At 35.2% G+C, this 27,816-nt stretch overlaps 4 non-coding genes across 4 annotated transcripts; all 4 read right to left on the bottom strand.

Moving 5' to 3' along the window:
- Positions 1 to 7,761: 7,761 nt before the first annotated feature.
- TRNAL-CAG (transfer RNA leucine (anticodon CAG)) lies at positions 7,762 to 7,844 on the bottom strand. Its single transcript has one exon. It is a non-coding gene; the product is annotated as a tRNA-Leu (tRNA).
- Positions 7,845 to 18,851: 11,007 nt separating this feature from the next.
- TRNAF-GAA (transfer RNA phenylalanine (anticodon GAA)) lies at positions 18,852 to 18,924 on the bottom strand. The gene has a single exon. It is a non-coding gene; the product is annotated as a tRNA-Phe (tRNA).
- A 5,956-nt stretch (positions 18,925 to 24,880) lies between these two features.
- On the bottom strand, positions 24,881 to 24,954 carry TRNAV-GAC (transfer RNA valine (anticodon GAC)). Its single transcript has one exon. It is a non-coding gene; the product is annotated as a tRNA-Val (tRNA).
- An 860-nt stretch (positions 24,955 to 25,814) lies between these two features.
- On the bottom strand, positions 25,815 to 25,897 carry TRNAL-CAG (transfer RNA leucine (anticodon CAG)). Its single transcript has one exon. It is a non-coding gene; the product is annotated as a tRNA-Leu (tRNA).
- Positions 25,898 to 27,816: the final 1,919 nt, after the last annotated feature.

The raw sequence follows: 27,816 nt of genomic DNA, 5'->3' as shown, positions 1-27,816 counted from the left end.
CATATCTATACAATTTCTGGGGGGTTTGACACTCTGCAAATGTCAAGTGTGACACCTGGAGGGATATATTATAATTTTTCATTTGACTGTTTTTTGAAGCATGATTTCTATTTGAAACGCCTTCCATTTTGCTGTACATATTTAATAACATTCATTAACTATTTGTGAATGAGTAGAAAAAGACAGCAATTTTGCCATTGAAGTTTTACATTTTCAGTTTGTCTCCATGCACCAGTATAATTCTGACCCTGTGCTTCTAGAATAGGTCATGGTCGCACATAAAACACAATTTGCATGCATAATGTTACATCAAGTTTTATTTTTTATGAGATGCAAACAATTGGAGCAAAAAAGAGACAAAAATTTAGAGAAAATATTTTATTGATTTTTAATGTTAAAAGTGAGACCATTTGTCCCAAAATGTGCTGAAACATGTCAGAATGACATGGGCATTTCACATTTTTTAAACTATGATTACCTACTTGTTACGTTTTTGTTTATTAAGTATCGTTATGGTCTATTGATGTATGAGGTGAAAACTATGAAAGTAGACTTACCAGCAAATCCGTTTCTAGATATATTTCATGACAGCACTGTAGAAGGTTGATTCCCTACCCTAATAGGGACAGAGAACACAAAGAGGTGAAATAGTCCCTCCTCATTGACTGTCCAAAGGATTTTTCTAGTGCCAAAAGAACAACAGACATATGCACAAAAAATCTGTTTGATGTTCCTAGAGTTCTTTTTTGAGAGGACAAATTCAGATTCACTCCAAAGACTCTCAGGAAATTTTTCAAAACCACATTACTAAGTTTTGTTTGACCTCATCTAATCAATAAATGAAGAAAAAAGTTTCTTGAAATTAAAAGTTGATGTCAGAGGTGGGATTTGAACCACTTGTAAACGGTGAAGAAAAAGCATTTTGCCGAAACCCGGGATTGGACCAAGGACCTTTAGATCTTCAGTCTAACGCTCTCCCAACTGAGCTATTTCAGCCATATCTATACATTTTCTGGGGGGTTTGACACTCTGCAAATGTCAAGTGTCACACCTGGAGGGATATATTATAATTTTTCATTTGACTGTTTTTTGAAGCATGATTTCTATTTGAAACACCTTCCATTTTGCTGTACATATTTAATAACATTCATTAACTATTTGTGAATGAGTAGAAAAAGACAGCAATTTTGCCATTGAATTTTTACATTTTCAGTTTGTCTCCATGCACCAGTATAATTCTGACCCTGTGCTTCTAGAATAGGTCATGGTCGCACATAAAACACAATTTGCATGCATAATGTTACATCAAGTTTTATTTTTTATGAGATGCAAACAATTGGAGCAAAAAAGAGACAAAAATTTAGAGAAAATATTTTATTGATTTTTAATGTTAAAAGTGAGACCATTTGTCCCAAAATGTGCTGAAACATGTCAGAATGACATGGGCATTTCACATTTTTTAAACTATGATTACCTACTTGTTACATTTTTGTTTATTAAGTATCGTTATGGTCTATTGATGTATGAGGTGAAAACTATGAAAGTAGACTTACCAGCAAATCCGTTTCTAGATATATTTCATGACAGCACTGTAGAAGGTTGATTCCCTACCCTAATAGGGACAGAGAACACAAAGAGGTGAAATAGTCCCTCCTCATTGACTGTTCAAAGGATTTTTCTAGTGCCAAAAGAACAACAGACATATGCACAAAAAATCTGTTTGATGTTCCTAGAGTTCTTTTTTGAGAGGACAAATTCAGATTCACTCCAAAGACTCTCAGGAAATTTTTCAAAACCACATTACTAAGTTTTGTTTGACCTCATCTAATCAATAAATGAAGAAAAAAGTTTCTTGAAATTAAATGTTGATGTCAGAAGTGGGATTTGAACCCACGCCTCCAGGGGAGACTGCGACCTGAACGCAGCGCCTTAGACCTCTCGGCCGTCCTGACTTCGATATGCAACTGGAACTTAACTTGTCACACCACCCCAAAAAAGTCAATAAATAACATTTTTTATATGCGTACTTTTCGTCTGCATTAATTTTTAAACCTCCATTTATTTTGTTTGGATATTAGAAATGTTAGATTTCTCACAAATGCGGTGATGCACCACATTTCTTCAGAAACTACTGTTTGGCCACACAGCAGGGCTTTGAAAGGAAGAGCCCTATTTGGGTTTTGCAATGCAGATTTTGCAGGAATACCTTGCAGATGAAATTTGCAGAGTACCAAAACAGCGGAAAATCTCCCAAAGTGACCACATTTTAGAAATTATTTTGCACAATGAGTTAATCAACACCTGCAATTACTATTGTCAGCCTATAGGTGTTTTCACTCTGAACCATCCAGCATTGCAAGTATGCCAGTTTAGTGCCCAGCTTTTGCTTGCAGAGACAAGCAACCCATACAGTTTTAAGTGGGCTCTACTCACTGGAGCAATGTCAAATATGTAGATGCTTTGTCTCACCATTAAAGTAGAAACCTCCTATATTTCAAATTAAAGATGACGGACCTGTGTGGAGCTTGTGTTTTTTGCCTTTTTGACTTTGTCCACAGCATATTTTTTAAGGACATTTGTCTCAGTAATGCCTCAGTGTTTCAAAGTCAAACAAGCTGACTATAATCATTCAGCTAGTGTCTGATAAGTGCTGTCTGTTTCAGCTATCAGGTTACCTTTTAATCCTCTTACAGCTAAGTCAATCTGAAATAAAACAAAATAGAGGAAAAATTACTAAAAAACATTCATGTGTTCAAAAGGAAAAAGTTACCGTTTCTCAAATTTTTAACATTTTGTTTTCTGTAGATAGTTAAGATTTTTAGGCCTTTTGATCATGATCAGTCCATGTGCTTTGTTTAATATCTCCTTAAAATGTAAACGGTGAAGTAAAAGCATTTTGCCGAAACCCGGGACCTTTAGATATTCAGTCTAACGCTCTCCCAACTGAGCTATTTCGGCCATTTGTATACATTTTCTGGGGGGTTTGACACTCTGCAAATGTCAAGTGTCACACCTGGAGGGATATATTATAATTTTTCATTTGACTGTTTTTTGAAGCATGATTTCTATTTGAAACGCCTTCCATTTTGCTGCACATATTTAATAACATTCATTAACTATTTGTGAATGAGTAGAAAAAGACAGCAATTTTGCCATTGAATTTTTACATTTTCAGTTTGTCTCCATGCACCAGTATAATTCTGACCCCGTGCTTCTAGAATAGGTCATGGTCGCACATAAAACACAATTTGCATGCATAATGTTACATCAAGTTTTATTTTTTATGAGATGCAAACAATTGGAGCAAAAAAGAGACAAAAATTTAGAGAAAATATTTTATTGATTGTTAATGTTAAAAGTGAGACCATTTGTCCCAAAATGTGCTGAAACATGTCAGAATGACATGGGCATTTCACATTTTTTAAAATATGATTAGCTACTTGTTACGTTTTTGTTTATTAAGTATCGTTATGGTCTATTGATGTATGAGGTGAAAACTATGAAAGTAGACTTACCAGCAAATCCGTTTCTAGATATATTTCATGACAGCACTGTAGAAGGTTGATTCCCTACCCTAATAGGGACAGAGAACACAAAGAGGTGAAATAGTCCCTCCTCATTGACTGTCCAAAGGATTTTTCTAGTGCCAAAAGAACAACAGACATATGCACAAAAAATCTGTTTGATGTTCCTAGAGTTCTTTTTTGAGAGGACAAATTCAGATTCACTCCAAAGACTCTCAGGAAATTTTTCAAAACCACATTACTAAGTTTTGTTTGACCTCATCTAATCAATAAATGAAGAAAAAAGTTTCTTGAAATTAAAAGTTGATGTCAGAGGTGGGATTTGAACCACTTGTAAACGGTGAAGAAAAAGCATTTTGCCGAAACCCGGGATTGGACCAAGGACCTTTAGATCTTCAGTCTAACGCTCTCCCAACTGAGCTATTTCAGCCATATCTATACATTTTCTGGGGGGTTTGACACTCTGCAAATGTCAAGTGTCACACCTGGAGGGATATATTATAATTTTTCATTTGACTGTGTTTTGAAGCATGATTTCTATTTGAAACACCTTCCATTTTGCTGTACATATTTAATAACATTCATTAACTTTGTGAATGAGTAGAAAAAGACAGCAATTTTGCCATTGAATTTTTACATTTTCAGTTTGTCTCCATGCACCAGTATAATTCTGACCCTGTGCTTCTAGAATAGGTCATGGTCGCACATAAAACACAATTTGCATGCATAATGTTACATCAAGTTTTATTTTTTATGAGATGCAAACAATTGGAGCAAAAAAGAGACAAAAATTTAGAGAAAATATTTTATTGATTTTTAATGTTAAAAGTGAGACCATTTGTCCCAAAATGTGCTGAAACATGTCAGAATGACATGGGCATTTCACATTTTTTAAACTATGATTACCTACTTGTTACGTTTTTGTTTATTAAGTATCGTTATGGTCTATTGATGTATGAGGTGAAAACTATGAAAGTAGACTTACCAGCAAATCCGTTTCTAGATATATTTCATGACAGCACTGTAGAAGGTTGATTCCCTACCCTAATAGGGACAGAGAACACAAAGAGGTGAAATAGTCCCTCCTCATTGACTGTCCAAAGGATTTTTCTAGTGCCAAAAGAACAACAGACATATGCACAAAAAATCTGTTTAATGTTCCTACAGTTCTTTTTTGAGAGGACAAATTCAGATTCACTCCAAAGACTCTCAGGAAATTTTTCAAAACCACATTACTAAGTTTTGTTTGACCTCATCTAATCAATAAATGAAGAAAAAAGTTTCTTGAAATTAAAAGTTGATGTCAGAGGTGGGATTTGAACCACTTGTAAACGGTGAAGAAAAAGCATTTTGCTGAAACCCGGGATTGGACCAAGGACCTTTAGATCTTCAGTCTAACGCTCTCCCAACTGAGCTATTTCAGCCATATCTATACATTTTCTGGGGGGTTTGACACTCTGCAAATGTCAAGTGTCACACCTGGAGGGATATATTATAATTTTTCATTTGACTGTTTTTTGAAGCATGATTTCTATTTGAAACACCTTCCATTTTGCTGTACATATTTAATAACATTCATTAACTATTTGTGAATGAGTAGAAAAAGACAGCAATTTTGCCATTGAATTTTTACATTTTCAGTTTGTCTCCATGCACCAGTATAATTCTGACCCTGTGCTTCTAGAATAGGTCATGGTCGCACATAAAACACAATTTGCATGCATAATGTTACATCAAGTTTTATTTTTTATGAGATGCAAACAATTGGAGCAAAAAAGAGACAAAAATTTAGAGAAAATATTTTATTGATTTTTAATGTTAAAAGTGAGACCATTTGTCCCAAAATGTGCTGAAACATGTCAGAATGACATGGGCATTTCACATTTTTTAAACTATGATTACCTACTTGTTACGTTTTTGTTTATTAAGTATCGTTATGGTCTATTGATGTATGAGGTGAAAACTATGAAAGTAGACTTACCAGCAAATCCGTTTCTAGATATATTTCATGACAGCACTGTAGAAGGTTGATTCCCTACCCTAATAGGGACAGAGAACACAAAGAGGTGAAATAGTCCCTCCTCATTGACTGTCCAAAGGATTTTTCTAGTGCCAAAAGAACAACAGACATATGCACAAAAAATCTGTTTAATGTTCCTACAGTTCTTTTTTGAGAGGACAAATTCAGATTCACTCCAAAGACTCTCAGGAAATTTTTCAAAACCACATTACTAAGTTTTGTTTGACCTCATCTAATCAATAAATGAAGAAAAAAGTTTCTTGAAATTAAAAGTTGATGTCAGAGGTGGGATTTGAACCACTTGTAAACGGTGAAGAAAAAGCATTTTGCTGAAACCCGGGATTGGACCAAGGACCTTTAGATCTTCAGTCTAACGCTCTCCCAACTGAGCTATTTCAGCCATATCTATACATTTTCTGGGGGGTTTGACACTCTGCAAATGTCAAGTGTCACACCTGGAGGGATATATTATAATTTTTCATTTGACTGTTTTTTGAAGCATGATTTCTATTTGAAACACCTTCCATTTTGCTGTACATATTTAATAACATTCATTAACTATTTGTGAATGAGTAGAAAAAGACAGCAATTTTGCCATTGAATTTTTACATTTTCAGTTTGTCTCCATGCACCAGTATAATTCTGACCCTGTGCTTCTAGAATAGGTCATGGTCGCACATAAAACACAATTTGCATGCATAATGTTACATCAAGTTTTATTTTTTATGAGATGCAAACAATTGGAGCAAAAAAGAGACAAAAATTTAGAGAAAATATTTTATTGATTTTTAATGTTAAAAGTGAGACCATTTGTCCCAAAATGTGCTGAAACATGTCAGAATGACATGGGCATTTCACATTTTTTAAACTATGATTACCTACTTGTTACGTTTTTGTTTATTAAGTATCGTTATGGTCTATTGATGTATGAGGTGAAAACTATGAAAGTAGACTTACCAGCAAATCCGTTTCTAGATATATTTCATGACAGCACTGTAGAAGGTTGATTCCCTACCCTAATAGGGACAGAGAACACAAAGAGGTGAAATAGTCCCTCCTCATTGACTGTCCAAAGGATTTTTCTAGTGCCAAAAGAACAACAGACATATGCACAAAAAATCTGTTTGATGTTCCTACAGTTCTTTTTTGAGAGGACAAATTCAGATTCACTCCAAAGACTCTCAGGAAATTTTTCAAAACCACATTACTAAGTTTTGTTTGACCTCATCTAATCAATAAATGAAGAAAAAGGTTTCTTGAAATTAAAAGTTGATGTCAGAGGTGGGATTTGAACCACTTGTAAACGGTGAAGAAAAAGCATTTTGCCGAAACCCGGGACCTTTAGATCTTCAGTCTAACGCTCTCCCAACTGAGCTATTTCGGCCATATCTATACAATTTCTGGGGGGTTTGACACTCTGCAAATGTCAAGTGTGACACCTGGAGGGATATATTATAATTTTTCATTTGACTGTTTTTTGAAGCATGATTTCTATTTGAAACGCCTTCCATTTTGCTGTACATATTTAATAACATTCATTAACTATTTGTGAATGAGTAGAAAAAGACAGCAATTTTGCCATTGAAGTTTTACATTTTCAGTTTGTCTCCATGCACCAGTATAATTCTGACCCTGTGCTTCTAGAATAGGTCATGGTCGCACATAAAACACAATTTGCATGCATAATGTTACATCAAGTTTTATTTTTTATGAGATGCAAACAATTGGAGCAAAAAAGAGACAAAAATTTAGAGAAAATATTTTATTGATTTTTAATGTTAAAAGTGAGACCATTTGTCCCAAAATGTGCTGAAACATGTCAGAATGACATGGGCATTTCACATTTTTTAAACTATGATTACCTACTTGTTACGTTTTTGTTTATTAAGTATCGTTATGGTCTATTGATGTATGAGGTGATAACTATGAAAGTAGACTTACCAGCAAATCCGTTTCTAGATATATTTCATGACAGCACTGTAGAAGGTTGATTCCCTACCCTAATAGGGACAGAGAACACAAAGAGGTGAAATAGTCCCTCCTCATTGACTGTCCAAAGGATTTTTCTAGTGCCAAAAGAACAACAGACATATGCACAAAAAATCTGTTTGATGTTCCTAGAGTTCTTTTTTGAGAGGACAAATTCAGATTCACTCCAAAGACTCTCAGGAAATTTTTCAAAACATGAAGATAAAGTTTCTTGAAATTAAATGTTGATGTCAGAAGTGGGATTTGAACCCACGCCTCCAGGGGAGACTGCGACCTGAACGCAGCGCCTTAGACCACTCGGCCATCCTGACTTCGATATGCAATTAGAACTTAACTCCTTCCATGCTAGTCAGCAGAAATGTTACCATTCCTTGTGATTAAAAACTTGTCACACCACCCCAAAAAAGTCAATTAATAACATTTTTTATATGCGTACTTTTCGTCTGCATTAATTTTTAAACCTCCATTTATTTTGTTTGGATATTAGAAATGTTAGATTTCTCACAAATGCGGTGATGCACCACATTTCTTCAGAAACTACTGTTTGGCCACACAGCAGGGCTTTGAAAGGAAGAGCCCTATTTGGGTTTTGCAATGCAGATTTTGCAGGAATACCTTGCAGATGAAATTTGCAGAGTACCAAAACAGCGGAAAATCTCCCAAAGTGACCACATTTTAGAAATTATTTTGCACAATGAGTTAATCAACACCTGCAATTACTATTGTCAGCCTATAGGTGTTTTCACTCTGAACCATCCAGCATTGCAAGTATGCCAGTTTAGTGCCCAGCTTTTGCTTGCAGAGACAAGCAACCCATACAGTTTTAAGTGGGCTCTACTCACTGGAGCAATGTCAAATATGTAGATGCTTTGTCTCACCATTAAAGTAGAAACCTCCTATATTTCAAATTAAAGATGACGGACCTGTGTGGAGCTTGTGTTTTTTGCCTTTTTGACTTTGTCCACAGCATATTTTTTAAGGACATTTGTCTCAGTAATGCCTCAGTGTTTCAAAGTCAAACAAGCTGACTATAATCATTCAGCTAGTGTCTGATAAGTGCTGTCTGTTTCAGCTATCAGGTTACCTTTTAATCCTCTTACAGCTAAGTCAATCTGAAATAAAACAAAATAGAGGAAAAATTACTAAAAAACATTCATGTGTTCAAAAGGAAAAAGTTACCGTTTCTCAAATTTTTAACATTTTGTTTTCTGTAGATAGTTAAGATTTTTAGGCCTTTTGATCATGATCAGTCCATGTGCTCTGTTTAATATCTCCTTAAAATGTAAACGGTGAAGAAAAAGCATTTTGCCAAAACCCGGGATTGGACCAGGGACCTTTAGATATTCAGTCTAACGCTCTCCCAACTGAGCTATTTCGGCCATATCTATACATTTTCTGGGGGGTTTGACACTCTGCAAATGTCAAGTGTCACACCTGGAGGGATATATTATAATTTTTCATTTGACTGTTTTTTGAAGCATGATTTCTATTTGAAACGCCTTCCATTTTGCTGTACATATTTAATAACATTCATTAACTATTTGTGAATGAGTAGAAAAAGACAGCAATTTTGCCATTGAATTTTTACATTTTCAGTTTGTCTGCATGCACCAGTATAATTCTGACCCTGTGCTTCTAGAATAGGTCATGGTCGCACATAAAACACAATTTGCATGCATAATGTTACATCAAGTTTTATTTTTTATGAGATGCAAACAATTGGAGCAAAAAAGAGACAAAAATTTAGAGAAAATATTTTATTGATTGTTAATGTTAAAAGTGAGACCATTTGTCCCAAAATGTGCTGAAACATGTCAGAATGACATGGGCATTTCACATTTTTTAAACTATGATTACCTACTTGTTAAGTTTTTGTTTATTAAGTATCGTTATGGTCTATTGATGTATGAGGTGAAAACTATGAAAGTAGACTTACCAGCAAATCCGTTTCTAGATATATTTCATGACAGCACTGTAGAAGGTTGATTCCCTACCCTAATAGGGACAGAGAACACAAAGAGGTGAAATAGTCCCTCCTCATTGTCTGTCCAAAGGATTTTTCTAGTGCTAAAAGAACAACAGACATATGCACAAAAAATCTGTTTGATGTTCCTAGAGTTCTTTTTTGAGAGGACAAATTCAGATTCACTCCAAAGACTCTCAGGAAATTTTTCAAAACCACATTACTAAGTTTTGTTTGACCTCATCTAATCAATAAATGAAGAAAAAAGTTTCTTGAAATTAAATGTTGATGTCAGAAGTGGGATTTGAACCCAGGTCTTCAGGGGAGACTGCGACCTGAACGCAGCACCTTAGACCGCTCGGCCATCCTGACTTCGATATGCAATTGGAACTTAACTCCTTCCATGCTAGTCAGCAGAAATGTTACCATTCCTTGTGATTAAAAACTTGACACACCACCCCAAAAAAGTCAATTAATAACATTTTTTATATGCGTACTTTTCGTCTGCATTAATTTTTAAACCTCCATTTATTTTGTTTGGATATTAGAAATGTTAGATTTCTCACAAATGCGGTGATGCACCACATTTCTTCAGAAACTACTGTTTGGCCACACAGCAGGGCTTTGAAAGGAAGAGCCCTATTTGGGTTTTGCAATGCAGATTTTGCAGGAATACCTTGCAGATGAAATTTGCAGAGTACCAAAACAGCAGAAAACCTCCCAAAGTGACCACATTTTAGAAATTATTTTGCACAATGAGTTAATCAACACCTGCAATTACTATTGTCAGCCTATAGGTGTTTTCACTCTGAACCATCCAGCATTGCAAGTATGCCAGTTTAGTGCCCAGCTTTTGCTTGCAGAGACAAGCAACCCATACATTTTTAAGTGGGCTCTACTCACTGGAGCAATGTCAAATATGTAGATGCTTTGTCTCACCATTAAAGTAGAAACCTCCTATATTTCAAATTAAAGATGACAGACCTGTGTGGAGCTTGTGTTTTTTGCCTTTTTGATTTTGTCCACAGCATATTTTTTAAGGACATTTGTCTCAGTAATGCCTCAGTGTTTCAAAGTCAAACAAGCTGACTATAATCATTCAGCTAGTGTCTGATAAGTGCTGTCTGTTTCAGCTATCAGGTTACCTTTTAATCCTCTTACAGCTAAGTCAATCTGAAATAAAACAAAATAGAGGAAAAATTACTAAAAAACATTCATGTGTTCAAAAGGAAAAAGTTACCGTTTCTCAAATTTTTAACATTTTGTTTTCTGTAGATAGTTAAGATTTTTAGGCCTTTTGATCATGATCAGTCCATGTGCTTTGTTTAATATCTCCTTAAAATGTAAACGATGAAGAAAAAGCATTTTGCCGAAACCCGGGACCTTTAGATCTTCAGTCTAACGCTCTCCCAACTGAGCTATTTCAGCCATATCTATACATTTTTTGGGGGGTTTGACACTCTGCAAATGTCAAGTGTCACACCTGGAGGGATATATTATAATTTTTCATTTGACTGTTTTTTGAAGCATGATTTCTATTTGAAACGCCTTCCATTTTGTTGTACATATTTAATAACATTCATTAACTATTTGTGAATGAGTAGAAAAAGACAGCAATTTTGCCATTGAATTTTTACATTTTCAGTTTGTCTCCATGCACCAGTATAATTCTGACCCTGTGCTTCTAGAATAGGTCATGGTCGCACATAAAACACAATTTGCATGCATAATGTTACATCAAGTTTTATTTTTTATGAGATGCAAACAATTGGAGCAAAAAAGAGACAAAAATTTAGAGAAAATATTTTATTGATTGTTAATGTTAAAAGTGAGACCATTTGTCCCAAAATGTGCTGAAACATGTCAGAAGGACATGGGCATTTCACATTTTTTAAACTATGATTACCTACTTGTTAAGTTTTTGTTTATTAAGTATCGTTATGGTCTATTGATGTATGAGGTGAAAACTATGAAGGTAGACTTACCAGCAAATCCGTTTCTAGATATATTTCATGACAGCACTGTAGAAGGTTGATTCCCTACCCTAATAGGGACAGAGAGCACAAAGAGGTGAAATAGTCCCTCCTCATTGACTGTCCAAAGGATTTTTCTAGTGCCAAAAGAACAACAGACATATGCACAAAAAAATCTGTTTGATGTTTTTTGAGAGGACAAATTCAGATTCACTCCAAAGACTCTCAGGAAATTTTTCAAAACCACATTACTAAGTTTTGTTTGACCTCATCTAATCAATAAATGAAGATAAAGTTTCTTGAAATGAAATGTTGATGTCAGAAGTGGGATTTGAACCCACGTCTCCAGGGGAGACTGCTACCTGAACGCAGCACCTTAGACCGCTCGGCCATCCTGACTTCGATATGCAATTGGAACTTAACTCCTTCCATGCTAGTCAGCAGAAATGTTACCATTCCTTGTGATTAAAAACTTGTCACACCACCCCAAAAAAGTCAATAAATAACATTTTTTATATGCGTACTTTTCGTCTGCATTAATTTTTAAACCTCCATTTATTTTGTTTGGATATTAGAAATGTTAGATTTCTCACAAATGCGGTGATGCACCACATTTCTTCAGAAACTACTGTTTGGCCACACAGCAGGGCTTTGAAAGGAAGAGCCCTATTTGGGTTTTGCAATGCAGATTTTGCAGGAATACCTTGCAGATGAAATTTGCAGAGTACCAAAACAGCAGAAAACCTCCCAAAGTGACCACATTTTAGAAATTATTTTGCACAATGAGTTAATCAACACCTGCAATTACTATTGTCAGCCTATAGGTGTTTTCACTCTGAACCATCCAGCATTGCAAGTATGCCAGTTTAGTGCCCAGCTTTTGCTTGCAGAGACAAGCAACCCATACATTTTTAAGTGGGCTCTACTCACTGGAGCAATGTCAAATATGTAGATGCTTTGTCTCACCATTAAAGTAGAAACCTCCTATATTTAAAATTTAAGATGACGGACCTGTGTGGAGCTTGTGTTTTTTGCCTTTTTGACTTTGTCCACAGCATATTTTTTAAGGACATTTGTCTCAGTAATGCCTCAGTGTTTCAAAGTCAAACAAGCTGACTATAATCATTCAGCTAGTGTCTGATAAGTGCTGTCTGTTTCAGCTATCAGGTTACCTTTTAATCCTCTTACAGCTAAGTCAATCTGAAATAAAACAAAATAGAGGAAAAATTACTAAAAAACATTCATGTGTTCAAAAGGAAAGTTACCGTTTCTCAAATTTTTAACATTTTGTTTTCTGTAGATAGTTAAGATTTTTAGGCCTTTTGATCATGATCAGTCCATGTGCTTTGTTTAATATCTCCTTAAAATGTAAACGGTGAAGAAAAAGCATTTTGCCGAAACCCGGGACCTTTAGATCTTCAGTCTAACGCTCTCCCAACTGAGCTATTTCAGCCATATCTATACATTTTCTGGGGGGTTTGACACTCTGCAAATGTCAAGTGTCACACCTGGAGGGATATATTATAATTTTTCATTTGACTGTTTTTTGAAGCATGATTTCTATTTGAAACGCCTTCCATTTTGCTGTACATATTTAATAACATTCATTAACTATTTGTGAATGAGTAGAAAAAGACAGCAATTTTGCCATTGAATTTTTACATTTTCAGTTTGTCTCCATGCACCAGTATAATTCTGACCCTGTGCTTCTAGAATAGGTCATGGTCGCACATAAAACACAATTTGCATGCATAATGTTACATCAAGTTTTATTTTTTATGAGATGCAAACAATTGGAGCAAAGAAGAGACAAAAATTTAGAGAAAATATTTTATTGATTGTTAAAAGTGAGACCATTTGTCCCAAAATGTGATGAAACATGTCAGAAGGACATGGGCATTTCACATTTTTTAAACTATGATTACCTACTTGTTAAGTTTTTGTTAATTAAGTATCGTTATGGTCTATTGATGTATGAGGTGAAAACTATGAAAGTAGACTCACCAGCAAATCCGTTTCTAGATATATTTCATGACAGCACTGTAGAAGGTTGATTCCCTACCCTAATAGGGACAGAGAACACAAAGAGGTGAAATTAGTCCCTCCTCATTGACTGTCCAAAGGATTTTTCTAGTGCCAAAAGAACAACAGACATATGCACAAAAAATCTGTTTGATGTTCTTTTTTGAGAGGACAAATTCAGATTGACTCCAAAGACTCACAGGAAATTTTTCAAAACCACATTACTAAGTTTTGTTTGACCTCATCTCATCAATAAATGAAGATAAAGTTTCTTGAAATTAAATGTTGATGTCAGAAGTGGGATTTGAACCCACGCCTCCAGGGGAGACTGCGACCTGAACGCAGCGCCTTAGACCGCTCTGCCATCCTAACTTCAATATGCTAGTCCTTCCATGCTAGTCAGCAGAAATGTTACCATTCCTTGTGATTAAAAACTTGTCACACCACCCCAAAAAATTCAATAAATAACATTTTTTATATGCGTACTTTTCGTCTGCATTAATTTTTAAACCTCCATTTATTTTGTTTGGATATTAGAAATGTTAGATTTCTCACAAATGCGGTGATGCACCACATTTCTTCAGAAACTACTGTTTGGCCACTCAGCAGGGCTTTGAAAGGAAGAGCCCTATTTGGGTTTTGCAATGCAGATTTTGCAGGAATACCTTGCAGATGAAATTTGCAGAGTACCAAAACAGCAGAAAACCTCCCAAAGTGACCACATTTTAGAAATTATTTTGCACAATGAGTTAATCAACACCTGCAATTACTATTGTCAGCCTATAGGTGTTTTCACTCTGAACCATCCAGCATTGCAAGTATGCCAGTTTAGTGCCCAGCTTTTGCTTGCAGAGACAAGCAACCCATACATTTTTAAGTGGGCTCTACTCACTGGAGCAATGTCAAATATGTAGATGCTTTGTCTCACCCTAAAAGTAGAAACCTCCTATATTTCAAATTAAAGATGACGGACCTGTGTGGAGCTTGTGTTTTTTGCCTTTTTGACTTTGTCCACAGCATATTTTTTAAGGACATTTGTCTCAGTAATGCCTCAGTGTTTCAAAGTCAAACAAGCTGACTATAATCATTCAGCTAGTGTCTGATAAGTGCTGTCTGTTTCAGCTATCAGGTTACCTTTTAATCCTCTTACAGCTAAGTCAATCTGAAATAAAACAAAATAGAGGAAAAATTACTAAAAAACATTCATGTGTTCAATAGGAAAAAGTTACCGTTTCTCAAATTTTTAACATTTTGTTTTCTGTAGATAGTTAAGATTTTTAGGCTTTTTGATCATGATCAGTCCATTTGCTTTGTTTAATATCTCCTTAAAATGTAAACGGTGAAGAAAAAGCATTTTGCCGAAACCCGGGATTGGACCAAGGACCTCTAGATCTTCAGTCTAACGCTCTCCCAACTGAGCTATTTCGGCCATATCTATACATTTGCTGGGGGGTTTGACACTCTGCAAATGTCAAGTGTCACACCTGGAGGGATATATTATAATTTTTCATTTGACTGTTTTTTGAAGCATGATTTCTATTTGAAACGCCTTCCATTTTGCTGTACATATTTAATAACATTCATTAACTATTTGTGAATGAGTAGAAAAAGACAGCAATTTTGCCATTGAATTTTTACATTTTCAGTTTGTCTCCATGCACCAGTATAATTCTGACCCTGTGCTTCTAGAATAGGTCATGGTCGCACATAAAACACAATTTGCATGCATAATGTTACATCAAGTTTTATTTTTTATGAGATGCAAACAATTGGAGCAAAATAGAGACAAAAATTTAGAGAAAATATTTTATTGATTGTTAATGTTAAAAGTGAGACCATTTGTCCCAAAATGTGCTGAAACATGTCAGAATGACATGGGCATTTCACATTTTTTAAACTATGATTACCTACTTGTTAAGTTTTTGTTTATTAAGTATCGTTATGGTCTATTGATGTATGAGGTGAAAACTATGAAAGTAGACTTACCAGCAAATCCGTTTCTAGATATATTTCATGACAGCACTGTAGAAGGTTGATTCCCTACCCTAATAGGGACAGAGAACACAAAGAGGTGAAATAGTCCCTCCTCATTGACTGTCCAAAGGATTTTTCTAGTGCCAAAAGAACAACAGACATATGCACAAAAAATCTGTTTGATGTTCCTAGAGTTCTTTTTTGAGAGGACAAATTCAGATTCACTCCAAAGACTCTCAGGAAATTTTTCAAAACCACATTACTAAGTTTTGTTTGACCTCATCTAATCAATAAATGAAGAAAAAAGTTTCTTGAAATTAAATGTTGATGTCAGAAGTGGGATTTGAACCCACATCTTCAGTGGAGACTGCGACCTGAACACAGCACCTTAGACCGCTCGGCCATCCTGACTTCGATATGCAATTGGAACTTAACTCCTTCCATGCTAGTCAGCAGAAATGTTACCATTTCTTGTGATTAAAAACTTGTCACACCACCCCAAAAAAGTCAATAAATAACATTTTTTATATGCGTTCTTTTCGTCTGCATTAATTTTTAAACCTCCATTTATTTTGTTTGGATATTAGAAATGTTAGATTTCTCACAAATGCGGTGATGCACCACATTTCTTCAGAAACTACTGTTTGGCCACACAGCAGGGCTTTGAAAGGAAGAGCCCTATTTGGGTTTTGCAATGCAGATTTTGCAGGAATACCTTGCAGATGAAATTTGCAGAGTACCAAAACAGCAGAAAACCTCCCAAAGTGACCACATTTTAGAAATTATTTTGCACAATAAGTTAATCAACACCTGCAATTACTATTGTCAGCCTATAGGTGTTTTCACTCTGAACCATCCAGCATTGCAAGTATGCCAGTTTAGTGCCCAGCTTTTGCTTGCAGAGACAAGCAACCCATACATTTTTAAGTGGGCTCTACTCACTGGAGCATTGTCAAATATGTAGATGCTTTGTCTCACCATTAAAGTAGAAACCTCCTATATTTCAAATTAAAGATGACGGACCTGTGTGGAGCTTGTGTTTTTTGCCTTTTTGACTTTGTCCACAGCATATTTTTTAAGGACATTTGTCTCAGTAATGCCTCAGTGTTTCAAAGTCAAACAAGCTGACTATAATCATTCAGCTAGTGTCTGATAAGTGCTGACTGTTTCAGCTATCAGGTTACCTTTTAATCCTCTTACAGCTAAGTCAATCTGAAATAAAACAAAATAGAGGAAAAATTACTAAAAAACATTCATGTGTTCAAAAGGAAAAAGTTACCGTTTCTCAAATTTTTAACATTTTGTTTTCTGTAGATAGTTAAGATTTTTAGGCCTTTTGATCATGATCAGTCCATGTGCTTTGTTTAATATCTCCTTAAAATGTAAACGGTGAAGAAAAAGCATTTTGCCGAAACCAGGGATCTTTAGATCTTCAGTCTAACGCTCTCCCAACTGAGCTATTTCGGCCATATCTATACATTTTCTGGTGGGTTTGACACTCTGCAAATGTCAAGTGTCACACCTGGAGGGATATATTATAATTTTTCATTTGACTGTTTTTTGAAGCATGATTTCTATTTGAAACGCCTTCCATTTTGCTGCACATATTTAATAACATTCATTAACTATTTGTGAATGAGTAGAAAAAGACAGCAATTTTGCCATTGAATTTTTACATTTTCAGTTTGTCTCCATGCACCAGTATAATTCTGACCCCGTGCTTCTAGAATAGGTCATGGTCCCACATAAAACACAATTTGCATGCATAATGTTACATCAAGTTTTATTTTTTATGAGATGCAAACAATTGGAGCAAAAAAGAGACAAAAATTTAGAGAAAATATTTTATTGATTGTTAATGTTAAAAGTGAGACCATTTGTCCCAAAATGTGCTGAAACATGTCAGAATGACATGGGCATTTCACATTTTTTAAACTATGATTAGCTACTTGTTACGTTTTTGTTTATTAAGTATCGTTATGGTCTATTGATGTATGAGGTGAAAACTATGAAAGTAGACTTACCAGCAAATCCGTTTCTAGATATATTTCATGACAGCACTGTAGAAGGTTGATTCCCTACCCTAATAGGGACAGAGAACACAAAGAGGTGAAATAGTCCCTCCTCATTGACTGTCCAAAGGATTTTTCTAGTGCCAAAAGAACAACAGACATACGCACAAAAAATCTGTTTGATGTTCATAGAGTTCTTTTTTGAGAGGATAAATTCAGATTCACTCCAAAGACTCTCAGGAAATTTTTCAAAACCACATTACTAAGTTTTGTTTGACCTCATCTAATCAATAAATGAAGAAAAAAGTTTCTTGAAATTAAAAGTTGATGTCAGAGGTGGGATTTGAACCACTTGTAAACGGTGAAGAAAAAGCATTTTGCCGAAACCCGGGATTGGACCAGGGACCTTTAGATCTTCAGTCTAACGCTCTCCCAACTGCGCTATTTCGGCCATATCTATACATTTTCTGGGGGGTTTGACACTCTGCAAATGTCAAGTGTCACACCTGGAGGGATATATTATAATTTTTCATTTGACTGTTTTTTGAAGCATGATTTCTATTTGAAACACCTTCCATTTTGCTGTACATATTTAATAACATTCATTAACTATTTGTGAATGAGTAGAAAAAGACAGCAATTTTGCCATTGAATTTTTACATTTTCAGTTTGTCTCCATGCACCAGTATAATTCTGACCCTGTGCTTCTAGAATAGGTCATGGTCGCACATAAAACACAATTTGCATGCATAATGTTACATCAAGTTTTATTTTTTATGAGATGCAAACAATTGGAGCAAAATAGAGACAAAAATTTAGAGAAAATATTTTATTGATTGTTAATGTTAAAAGTGAGACCATTTGTCCCAAAATGTGCTGAAACATGTCAGAATGACATGGGCATTTCACATTTTTTAAACTATGATTACCTACTTGTTAAGTTTTTGTTTATTAAGTATCGTTATGGTCTATTGATGTATGAGGTGAAAACTATGAAAGTAGACTTACCAGCAAATCCGTTTCTAGATATATTTCATGACAGCACTGTAGAAGGTTGATTCCCTACCCTAATAGGGACAGAGAACACAAAGAGGTGAAATAGTCCCTCCTCATTGACTGTCCAAAGGATTTTTCTAGTGCCAAAAGAACAACAGACATATGCACAAAAAATCTGTTTGATGTTCCTAGAGTTCTTTTTTGAGAGGACAAATTCAGATTCACTCCAAAGACTCTCAGGAAATTTTTCAAAACCACATTACTAAGTTTTGTTTGACCTCATCTAATCAATAAATGAAGAAAAAAGTTTCTTGAAATTAAAAGTTGATGTCAGAGGTGGGATTTGAACCACTTGTAAACGGTGAAGAAAAAGCATTTTGCCGAAACCCGGGATTGGACCAGGGACCTTTAGATCTTCAGTCTAACGCTCTCCCAACTGAGCTATTTCGGCCATATCTATACATTTTCTGGGGGGTTTGACACTCTGCAAATGTCAAGTGTCACACCTGGAGGGATATATTATAATTTTTCATTTGACTGTTTTTTGAAGCATGATTTCTATTTGAAACGCCTTCCATTTTGCTGTACATATTTAATAACATTCATTAACTATTTGTGAATTAGTAGAAAAAGACAGCAATTTTGCCATTGAAGTTTTACATTTTCAGTTTGTCTCCATGCACCAGTATAATTCTGACCATGTGCTTCTAGAATAGGTCATGGTCGTACATAAAACACAATTTGCATGCATAATGTTACATCAAGATTTATTTTTTATGAGATGCAAACAATTGGAGCAAAATAGAGACAAAAATTTAGAGAAAATATTTTATTGATTGTTAATGTTAAAAGTGAGACCATTTGTCCCAAAATGTGCTGAAACATGTCAGAATGACATGGGCATTTCACATTTTTTAAACTATGATTAACTACTTGTTAAGTTTTTGTTTATTAAGTATCGTTATGGTCTATTGATGTATGAGGTGAAAACTATGAAAGTAGACTTACCAGCAAATCCGTTTCTAGATATATTTCATGACAGCACTGTAGAAGGTTGATTCCCTACCCTAATAGGGACAGAGAACACAAAGAGGTGAAATAGTCTCTCCTCATTGACTGTCCAAAGGATTTTTCTAGTGCCAAAAGAACAACAGACATATGCACAAAAAATCTGTTTGATGTTCCTAGAGTTCTTTTTTGAGAGGACAAATTCAGATTCACTCCAAAGACTCTGAGGAAATTTTTCAAAACCACATTACTAAGTTTTGTTTGACCTCATCTAATCAATAAATGAAGATAAAGTTTCTTGAAATTAAATGTTGATGTCAGAAGTGGGAGAAGTAGGAGTCTGCGACATGAACGCAGCGCCTTAGACCGCTCGGCCATCCTGACTTAGATATGCAATTGGAACTTAACTCCTTCCATGCTAGTCAGCAGAAATGTTACCATTTCTTGTGATTAAAAACTTGTCACACCACCCCAAAAAAGTCAATAAATAACATTTTTTATATGCGTACTTTTCGTCTGCATTAATTTTTAAACCTCCATTTATTTTGTTTGGATATTAGAAATGTTAGATTTCTCACAAATGCGGTGATGCACCACATTTCTTCAGAAACTACTGTTTGGCCACACAGCAGGGCTTTGAAAGGAAGAGCCCTATTTGGGTTTTGCAATGCAGATTTTGCAGGAATACCTTGCAGATGAAATTTGCAGAGTACCAAAACAGCAGAAAACCTCCCAAAGTGACCACATTTTAGAAATTATTTTGCACAATGAGTTAATCAACACCTGCAATTACTATTGTCAGCCTATAGGTGTTTTCACTCTGAACCATCCAGCATTGCAAGTATGCCAGTTTAGTGCCCAGCTTTTGCTTGCAGAGACAAGCAACCCATACATTTTTAAGTGGGCTCTACTCACTGGAGCAATGTCAAATATGTAGATGCTTTGTCTCACCATTAAAGTAGAAACCTCCTATATTTCAAATTAAAGATGACGGACCTTTGTGGAGCTTGTGTTTTTTGCCTTTTTGACTTTGTCCACAGCATATTTTTTAAGGACATTTGTCTCAGTAATGCCTCAGTGTTTCAAAGTCAAACAAGCTGACTATAATCATTCAGCTAGTGTTTGATAAGTGCTGACTGTTTCAACTATCAGGTTACCTTTTAATCCTCTTACAGCTAAGTCAATCTGAAATAAAACAAAATAGAGGAAAAATTACTAAAAAACATTCATGTGTTCAAAAGGAAAAAGTTACCGTTTCTCAAATTTTTAACATTTTGTTTTCTGTAGATAGTTAAGATTTTTAGGCCTTTTGATCATGATCAGTCCATGTGCTTTGTTTAATATCTCCTTAAAATGTAAACGGTGAAGAAAAAGCATTTTGCCGAAACCCGGGATTGGACCAGGGACCTTTAGATCTTCAGTCTAACGCTCTCACAACTGAGCTATTTCGGCCATATCTATACATTTTCTGGTGGGTTTGACACTCTGCAAATGTCAAGTGTCACACCTGGAGGGATATATTATAATTTTTCATTTGACTGTTTTTTGAAGCATGATTTCTATTTGAAACGCCTTCCATTTTGCTGCACATATTTAATAACATTCATTAACTATTTGTGAATGAGTAGAAAAAGACAGCAATTTTGCCATTGAATTTTTACATTTTCAGTTTGTCTCCATGCACCAGTATAATTCTGACCCCGTGCTTCTAGAATAGGTCATGGTCGCACATAAAACACAATTTGCATGCATAATGTTACATCAAGTTTTATTTTTTATGAGATGCAAACAATTGGAGCAAAAAAGAGACAAAAATTTAGAGAAAATATTTTATTGATTGTTAATGTTAAAAGTGAGACGATTTGTCCCAAAATGTGCTGAAACATGTCAGAATGACATGGGCATTTCACATTTTTTAAACTATGATTAGCTACTTGTTACGTTTTTGTTTATTAAGTATCGTTATGGTCTATTGATGTATGAGGTGAAAACTATGAAAGTAGACTTACCAGCAAATCCGTTTCTAGATATATTTCATGACAGCACTGTAGAAGGTTGATTTCCTACCCTAATAGGGACAGAGAACACAAAGAGGTGAAATAGTCCCTCCTCATTTACTGTCCAAAGGATTTTTCTAGTGCCAAAAGAACAACAGACATATGCACAAAAAATCTGTTTGATGTTCCTAGAGTTCTTTTTTGAGAGGACAAATTCAGATTCACTCCAAAGACTCTCAGGAAATTTTTCAAAACCACATTACTAAGTTTTGTTTGACCTCATCTAATCAATAAATGAAGATAAAGTTTCTTGAAATTAAATGTTGATGTCAGAAGTGGGATTTGAACCCACATCTTCAGGGGAGACTGCGACCTGAACGCAGCACCTTAGACCGCTCAGCCATCCTGACTTCGATATGCAATTGGAACTTAACTCCTTCCATGCTAGTCAGCAGAAATGTTACCATTCCTTGTGATTAAAAACTTGTCACACCACCCCAAAAAAGTCAATAAATAACATTTTTTATATGCGTACTTTTCGTCTGCATTAATTTTTAAACCTCCATTTATTTTGTTTGGATATTAGAAATGTTAGATTTCTCACAAATGCGGTGATGCACCACATTTCTTCAGAAACTACTGTTTGGCCACACAGCAGGGCTTTGAAAGGAAGAGCCCTATTTGGGTTTTGCAATGCAGATTTTGCAGGAATACCTTGCAGATGAAATTTGCAGAGTACCAAAACAGCAGAAAACCTCCCAAAGTGACCACATTTTAGAAATTATTTTGCACAATGAGTTAATCAACACCTGCAATTACTATTGTCAGCCTATAGGTGTTTTCACTCTGAACCATCCAGCATTGCAAGTATGCCAGTTTAGTGCCCAGCTTTTGCTTGCAGAGACAAGCAACCCATACATTTTTAAGTGGGCTCTACTCACTGGAGCAATGTCAAATATGTAGATGCTTTGTCTCACCATTAAAGTAGAAACCTCCTATATTTCAAATTAAAGATGACGGACCTGTGTGGAGCTTGTGTTTTTTGCCTTTTTGACTTTGTCCACAGCATATTTTTTAAGGACATTTGTCTCAGTAATGCCTCAGTGTTTCAAAGTCAAACAAGCTGACTATAATCATTCAGCTAGTGTCTGATAAGTGCTGTCTGTTTCAGCTATCAGGTTACCTTTTAATCCTCTTACAGCTAAGTCAATCTGAAATAAAACAAAATAGAGGAAAAATTACTAAAAAACATTCATGTGTTCAAAAGGAAAAAGTTACAGTTTCTCAAATTTTTAACATTTTGTTTTCTGTAGATAGTTAAGATTTTTAGGCCTTTTGATCATGATCAGTCCATGTGCTTTGTTTAATATCTCCTTAAAATGTAAACGGTGAAGAAAAAGCATTTTGCCGAAACCCGGGACCTTTAGATGTTCAGTCTAACGCTCTCCCAACTGAGCTATTTCAGCCATATCTATACATTTTCTGGGGGGTTTGACACTCTGCAAATGTCAAGTGTCACACCTGGAGGGATATATTATAATTTTTCATTTGACTGTTTTTTGAAGCATGATTTCTATTTGAAACGCCTTCCATTTTGTTGTACATATTTAATAACATTCATTAACTATTTGTGAATGAGTAGAAAAAGACAGCAATTTTGCCATTGAATTTTTACATTTTCAGTTTGTCTCCATGCACCAGTATAATTCTGACCCTGTGCTTCTAGAATAGGTCATGGTCGCACATAAAACACAATTTGCATGCATAATGTTACATCAAGTTTTATTTTTTATGAGATGCAAACAATTGGAGCAAAAAAGAGACAAAAATTTAGAGAAAATATTTTATTGATTGTTAAAAGTGAGACCATTTGTCCCAAAATGTGATGAAACATGTCAGAAGGACATGGGCATTTCACATTTTTTAAACTATGATTACCTACTTGTTAAGTTTTTGTTAATTAAGTATCGTTATGGTCTATTGATGTATGAGGTGAAAACTATGAAAGTAGACTTACCAGCAAATCCGTTTCTAGATATATTTCATGATAGCACTGTAGAAGGTTGATTCCCTACCCTAATAGGGACAGAGAACACAAAGAGGTGAAATAGTCCCTCCTCATTGACTGTCCAAAGGATTTTTCTAGTGCCAAAAGACATATGCACAAAAAATCTGTTTGATGTTCCTAGAGTTCTTTTTTGAGAGGACAAATTCAGATTCACTCCAAAGACTCTCAGGAAATTTTTCAAAACCACATTACTAAGTTTTGTTTGACCTCATCTAATCAATAAATGAAGATAAAGTTTCTTGAAATTAAATGTTGATGTCAGAAGTTGGATTTGAACCCACACCTCCAGGGGAGACTGCGACCTGAACGCAGCGCCTTAGACCGCTCGGCCACCCTGACTTGGATATGCAATTGGAACTTAACTCCTTCCATGCTAGTCAGCAGAAATGTTACCATTCCTTGTGATTAAAAACTTGTCACACCACCCCAAAAAAGTCAATAAATAACATTTTTTATATGCGTACTTTTCGTCTGCATTAATTTTTAAACCTCCATTTATTTTGTTTGGATATTAGAAATGTTAGATTTCTCACAAATGCAGTGATGCACCACATTTCTTCAGAAACTACTGTTTGGCCACACAGCAGGGCTTTGAAAGGAAGAGCCCTATTTGGGTTTTGCAATGCAGATTTTGCAGGAATACCTTGCAGATGAAATTTGCAGAGTACCAAAACAGCAGAAAACCTCCCAAAGTGACCACATTTTAGAAATTATTTTGCACAATGAGTTAATCAACACCTGCAATTACTATTGTCAGCCTATAGGTGTTTTCACTCTGAACCATCCAGCATTGCAAGTATGCCAGTTTAGTGCCCAGCTTTTGCTTGCAGAGACAAGCAACCCATACATTTTTAAGTGGGCTCTACTCACTGGAGCAATGTCAAATATGTAGATGCTTTGTCTCACCATTAAAGTAGAAACCTCCTATATTTCAAATTAAAGATGACGGACCTGTGTGGAGCTTGTGTTTTTTGCCTTTTTGACTTTGTCCACAGCATATTTTTTAAGGACATTTGTCTCAGTAATGCCTCAGTGTTTCAAAGTCAAACAAGCTGACTATAATCATTCAGCTAGTGTCTAATAAGTGCTGTCTGTTTCAGCTATCAGGTTACCTTTTAATCCTCTTACAGCTAAGTCAATCTGAAATAAAACAAAATAGAGGAAAAATTACTAAAAAACATTCATGTGTTCAAAAGGAAAAAGTTACCGTTTCTCAAATTTTTAACATTTTGTTTTCTGTAGATAGTTAAGATTTTTAGGCCTTTTGATCATGATCATTCCATGTGCTTTGTTTAATATCTCCTTAAAATGTAAACGGTGAAGAAAAAGCATTTTGCCGAAACCCGGGATTGGACCAGGGACCTTTAGATCTGTCAGTCTAACGCTCTCCCAACTGAGATATTTTGGCCATATCTATACATTTTCTGGGGGGTTTGACACTTTGCAAATGTCAAGTGTCACACCTGGAGGGATATATTATAATTTTTCATTTGACTGTTTTTTGAAGCATGATTTCTATTTGAAACGCCTTCCATTTTGCTGTACATATTTAATAACATTCATTAACTATTTGTGAATGAGTAGAAAAAGACAGCAATTTTGCCATTGAATTTTTACATTTTCAGTTTGTCTCCATGCACCAGTATAATTCTGACCCTGTGCTTCTAGAATAGGTCATGGTCGCACATAAAACACAATTTGCATGCATAATGTTACATCAAGTTTTATTTTTAATGAGATGCAAACAATTGGAGCAAAAAAGAGACAAAAATTTAGAGAAAATATTTTATTGATTGTTATAAGTGAGACCATTTGTCCCAAAATGTGCTGAAACATGTCAGAATGACATGGGCATTTCACATTTTTTAAACTATGATTACCTACTTGTTAAGTTTTTGTTTATTAAGTATCGTTATGGTCTATTGATGTATGAGGTGAAAACTATGAAAGTAGACTTACCAGCAAATCCGTTTCTAGATATATTTCATGACAGCACTGTAGAAGGTTGATTCCCTACCCTAATAGGGACAGAGAACACAAAGAGGTGAAATAGTCCCTCCTCATTGACTGTCCAAAGGATTTTTCTAGTGCCAAAAGACATATGCACAAAAAATCTGTTTGATGTTCCTAGAATTCTTTTTTGAGAGGACAAATTCAGATTCACTCCAAAGACTCTCAGGAAATTTTTCAAAACCACATTACTAAGTTTTGTTTGACCTCATCTAATCAATAAATTTCAAGATAAAGTTTCTTGAAATTAAATGTTGATGTCAGAAGTGGGATTTGAACCCACACCTCCAGGGGAGACTGCGACCTGAACGCAGCGCCTTAGACCGCTCGGCCATCCTGACTTGGATATGCAATTGGAACTTAACTCCTTCCATGCTAGTCAGCAGAAATGTTACCATTCCTTGTGATTAAAAACTTGTCACACCACCCCAAAAAAGTCAATAAATAACATTTTTTATATGCGTACTTTTCGTCTGCATTAATTTTTAAACCTCCATTTATTTTGTTTGGATATTAGAAATGTTAGATTTCTCACAAATGCAGTGATGCACCACATTTCTTCAGAAACTACTGTTTGGCCACACAGCAGGGCTTTGAAAGGAAGAGTCCTATTTGGGTTTTGCAATGCAGATTTTGCAGGAATACCTTGCAGATGAAATTTGCAGAGTACCAAAACAGCAGAAAACCTCCCAAAGTGACCACATTTTAGAAATTATTTTGCCCAATGAGTTAATCAACACCTGCAATTACTATTGTCAGCCTATAGGTGTTTTCACTCTGAACAATCCAGCATTGCAAGTATGCCAGTTTAGTGCCCAGCTTTTGCTTGCAGAGACAAGCAACCCATACATTTTTAAGTGGGCTCTATTCACTGGAGCAATGTCAAATATGTAGATGCTTTGTCTCACCATTAAAGTAGAAACCTCCTATATTTCAAATTAAAGATGACGGACCTGTGTGGAGCTTGTGTTTTTTGCCTTTTTGACTTTGTCCACAGCATATTTTTTAAGGACATTTGTCTCAGTAATGCCTCAGTGTTTCAAAGTCAAACAAGCTGACTATAATCATTCAGCTAGTGTCTAATAAGTGCTGTCTTTTTCAGCTATCAGGTTACCTTTTAATCCTCTTACAGCTAAGTCAATCTGAAATAAAACAAAATAGAGGAAAAATTACTAAAAAACATTCATGTGTTCAAAAGGAAAAAGTTACCGTTTCTCAAATTTTTAACATTTTGTTTTCTGTAGATAGTTAAGATTTTTAGGCCTTTTGATCATGATCAGTCCATGTGCTTTGTTTAATATCTCCTTAAAATGTAAACGGTGAAGAAAAAGCATTTTGCCGAAACCCGGGACCTTTAGATATTCAGTCTAACGCTCTCCCAACTGAGCTATTTCGGCCATATCTATACATTTTCTGGGGGGTTTGACAATCTGCAAATGTCAAGTGTCACACCTGGAGGGATATATTATAATTTTTCATTTGACTGTTTTTTGAAGCATGATTTCTATTTGAAACGCCTTCCATTTTGCTGTACATATTTAATAACATTCATTAACTATTTGTGAATGAGTAGAAAAAGACAGCAATTTTGCCATTGAATTTTTACATTTTCAGTTTGTCTCCATGCACCAGTATAATTCTGACCCTGTGCTTCTAGAATAGGTCATGGTCGCACATAAAACACAATTTGCATGCATAATGTTACATCAAGTTTTATTTTTTATGAGATGCAAACAATTGGAGCAAAAAAGAGACAAAAATTTAGAGAAAAAATTATATTGATTGTTAATGTTAAAAGTGAGACCATTTGTCCCAAAATGTGCTGAAACATGTCAGAATGACATGGGCATTTCACATTTTTTAAACTATGATTACCTACTTGTTAAATTTTTGTTTATTAAGTATCGTTATGGTCTATTGATGTATGAGGTGAAAACTATGAAAGTAGACTTACCAGCAAATCCGTTTCTAGATATATTTTATGACAGCACTGTAGAAGGTTGATTCCCTACCCTAATAGGGACAGAGAACACAAAGAGGTGAAATAGTCCCTCCTCATTGACTGTCCAAAGGATTTTTCTAGTGCCAAAAGAACAACAGACATATGCACAAAAAATCTGTTTGATGTTCCTAGAGTTCTTTTTTGAGAGGACAAATTCAGATTCACTCCAAAGACTCTCAGGAAATTTTTCAAAACCACATTACTAAGTTTTGTTTGACCTCATCTAATCAATAAATGAAGATAAAGTTTCTTGAAATT

The sequence above is a fragment of the Dendrobates tinctorius genome, unplaced genomic scaffold (assembly GCF_039654945.1).
Source record: "Dendrobates tinctorius isolate UK_male_01 unplaced genomic scaffold, ASM3965494v1 ptg000350l, whole genome shotgun sequence".
NCBI classification, from domain to species: domain Eukaryota; kingdom Metazoa; phylum Chordata; class Amphibia; order Anura; family Dendrobatidae; genus Dendrobates; species Dendrobates tinctorius.
The sequence above is the reverse complement of the archived record's forward strand: the minus strand, read 5'-3'. Positions and strand labels throughout refer to the sequence as shown.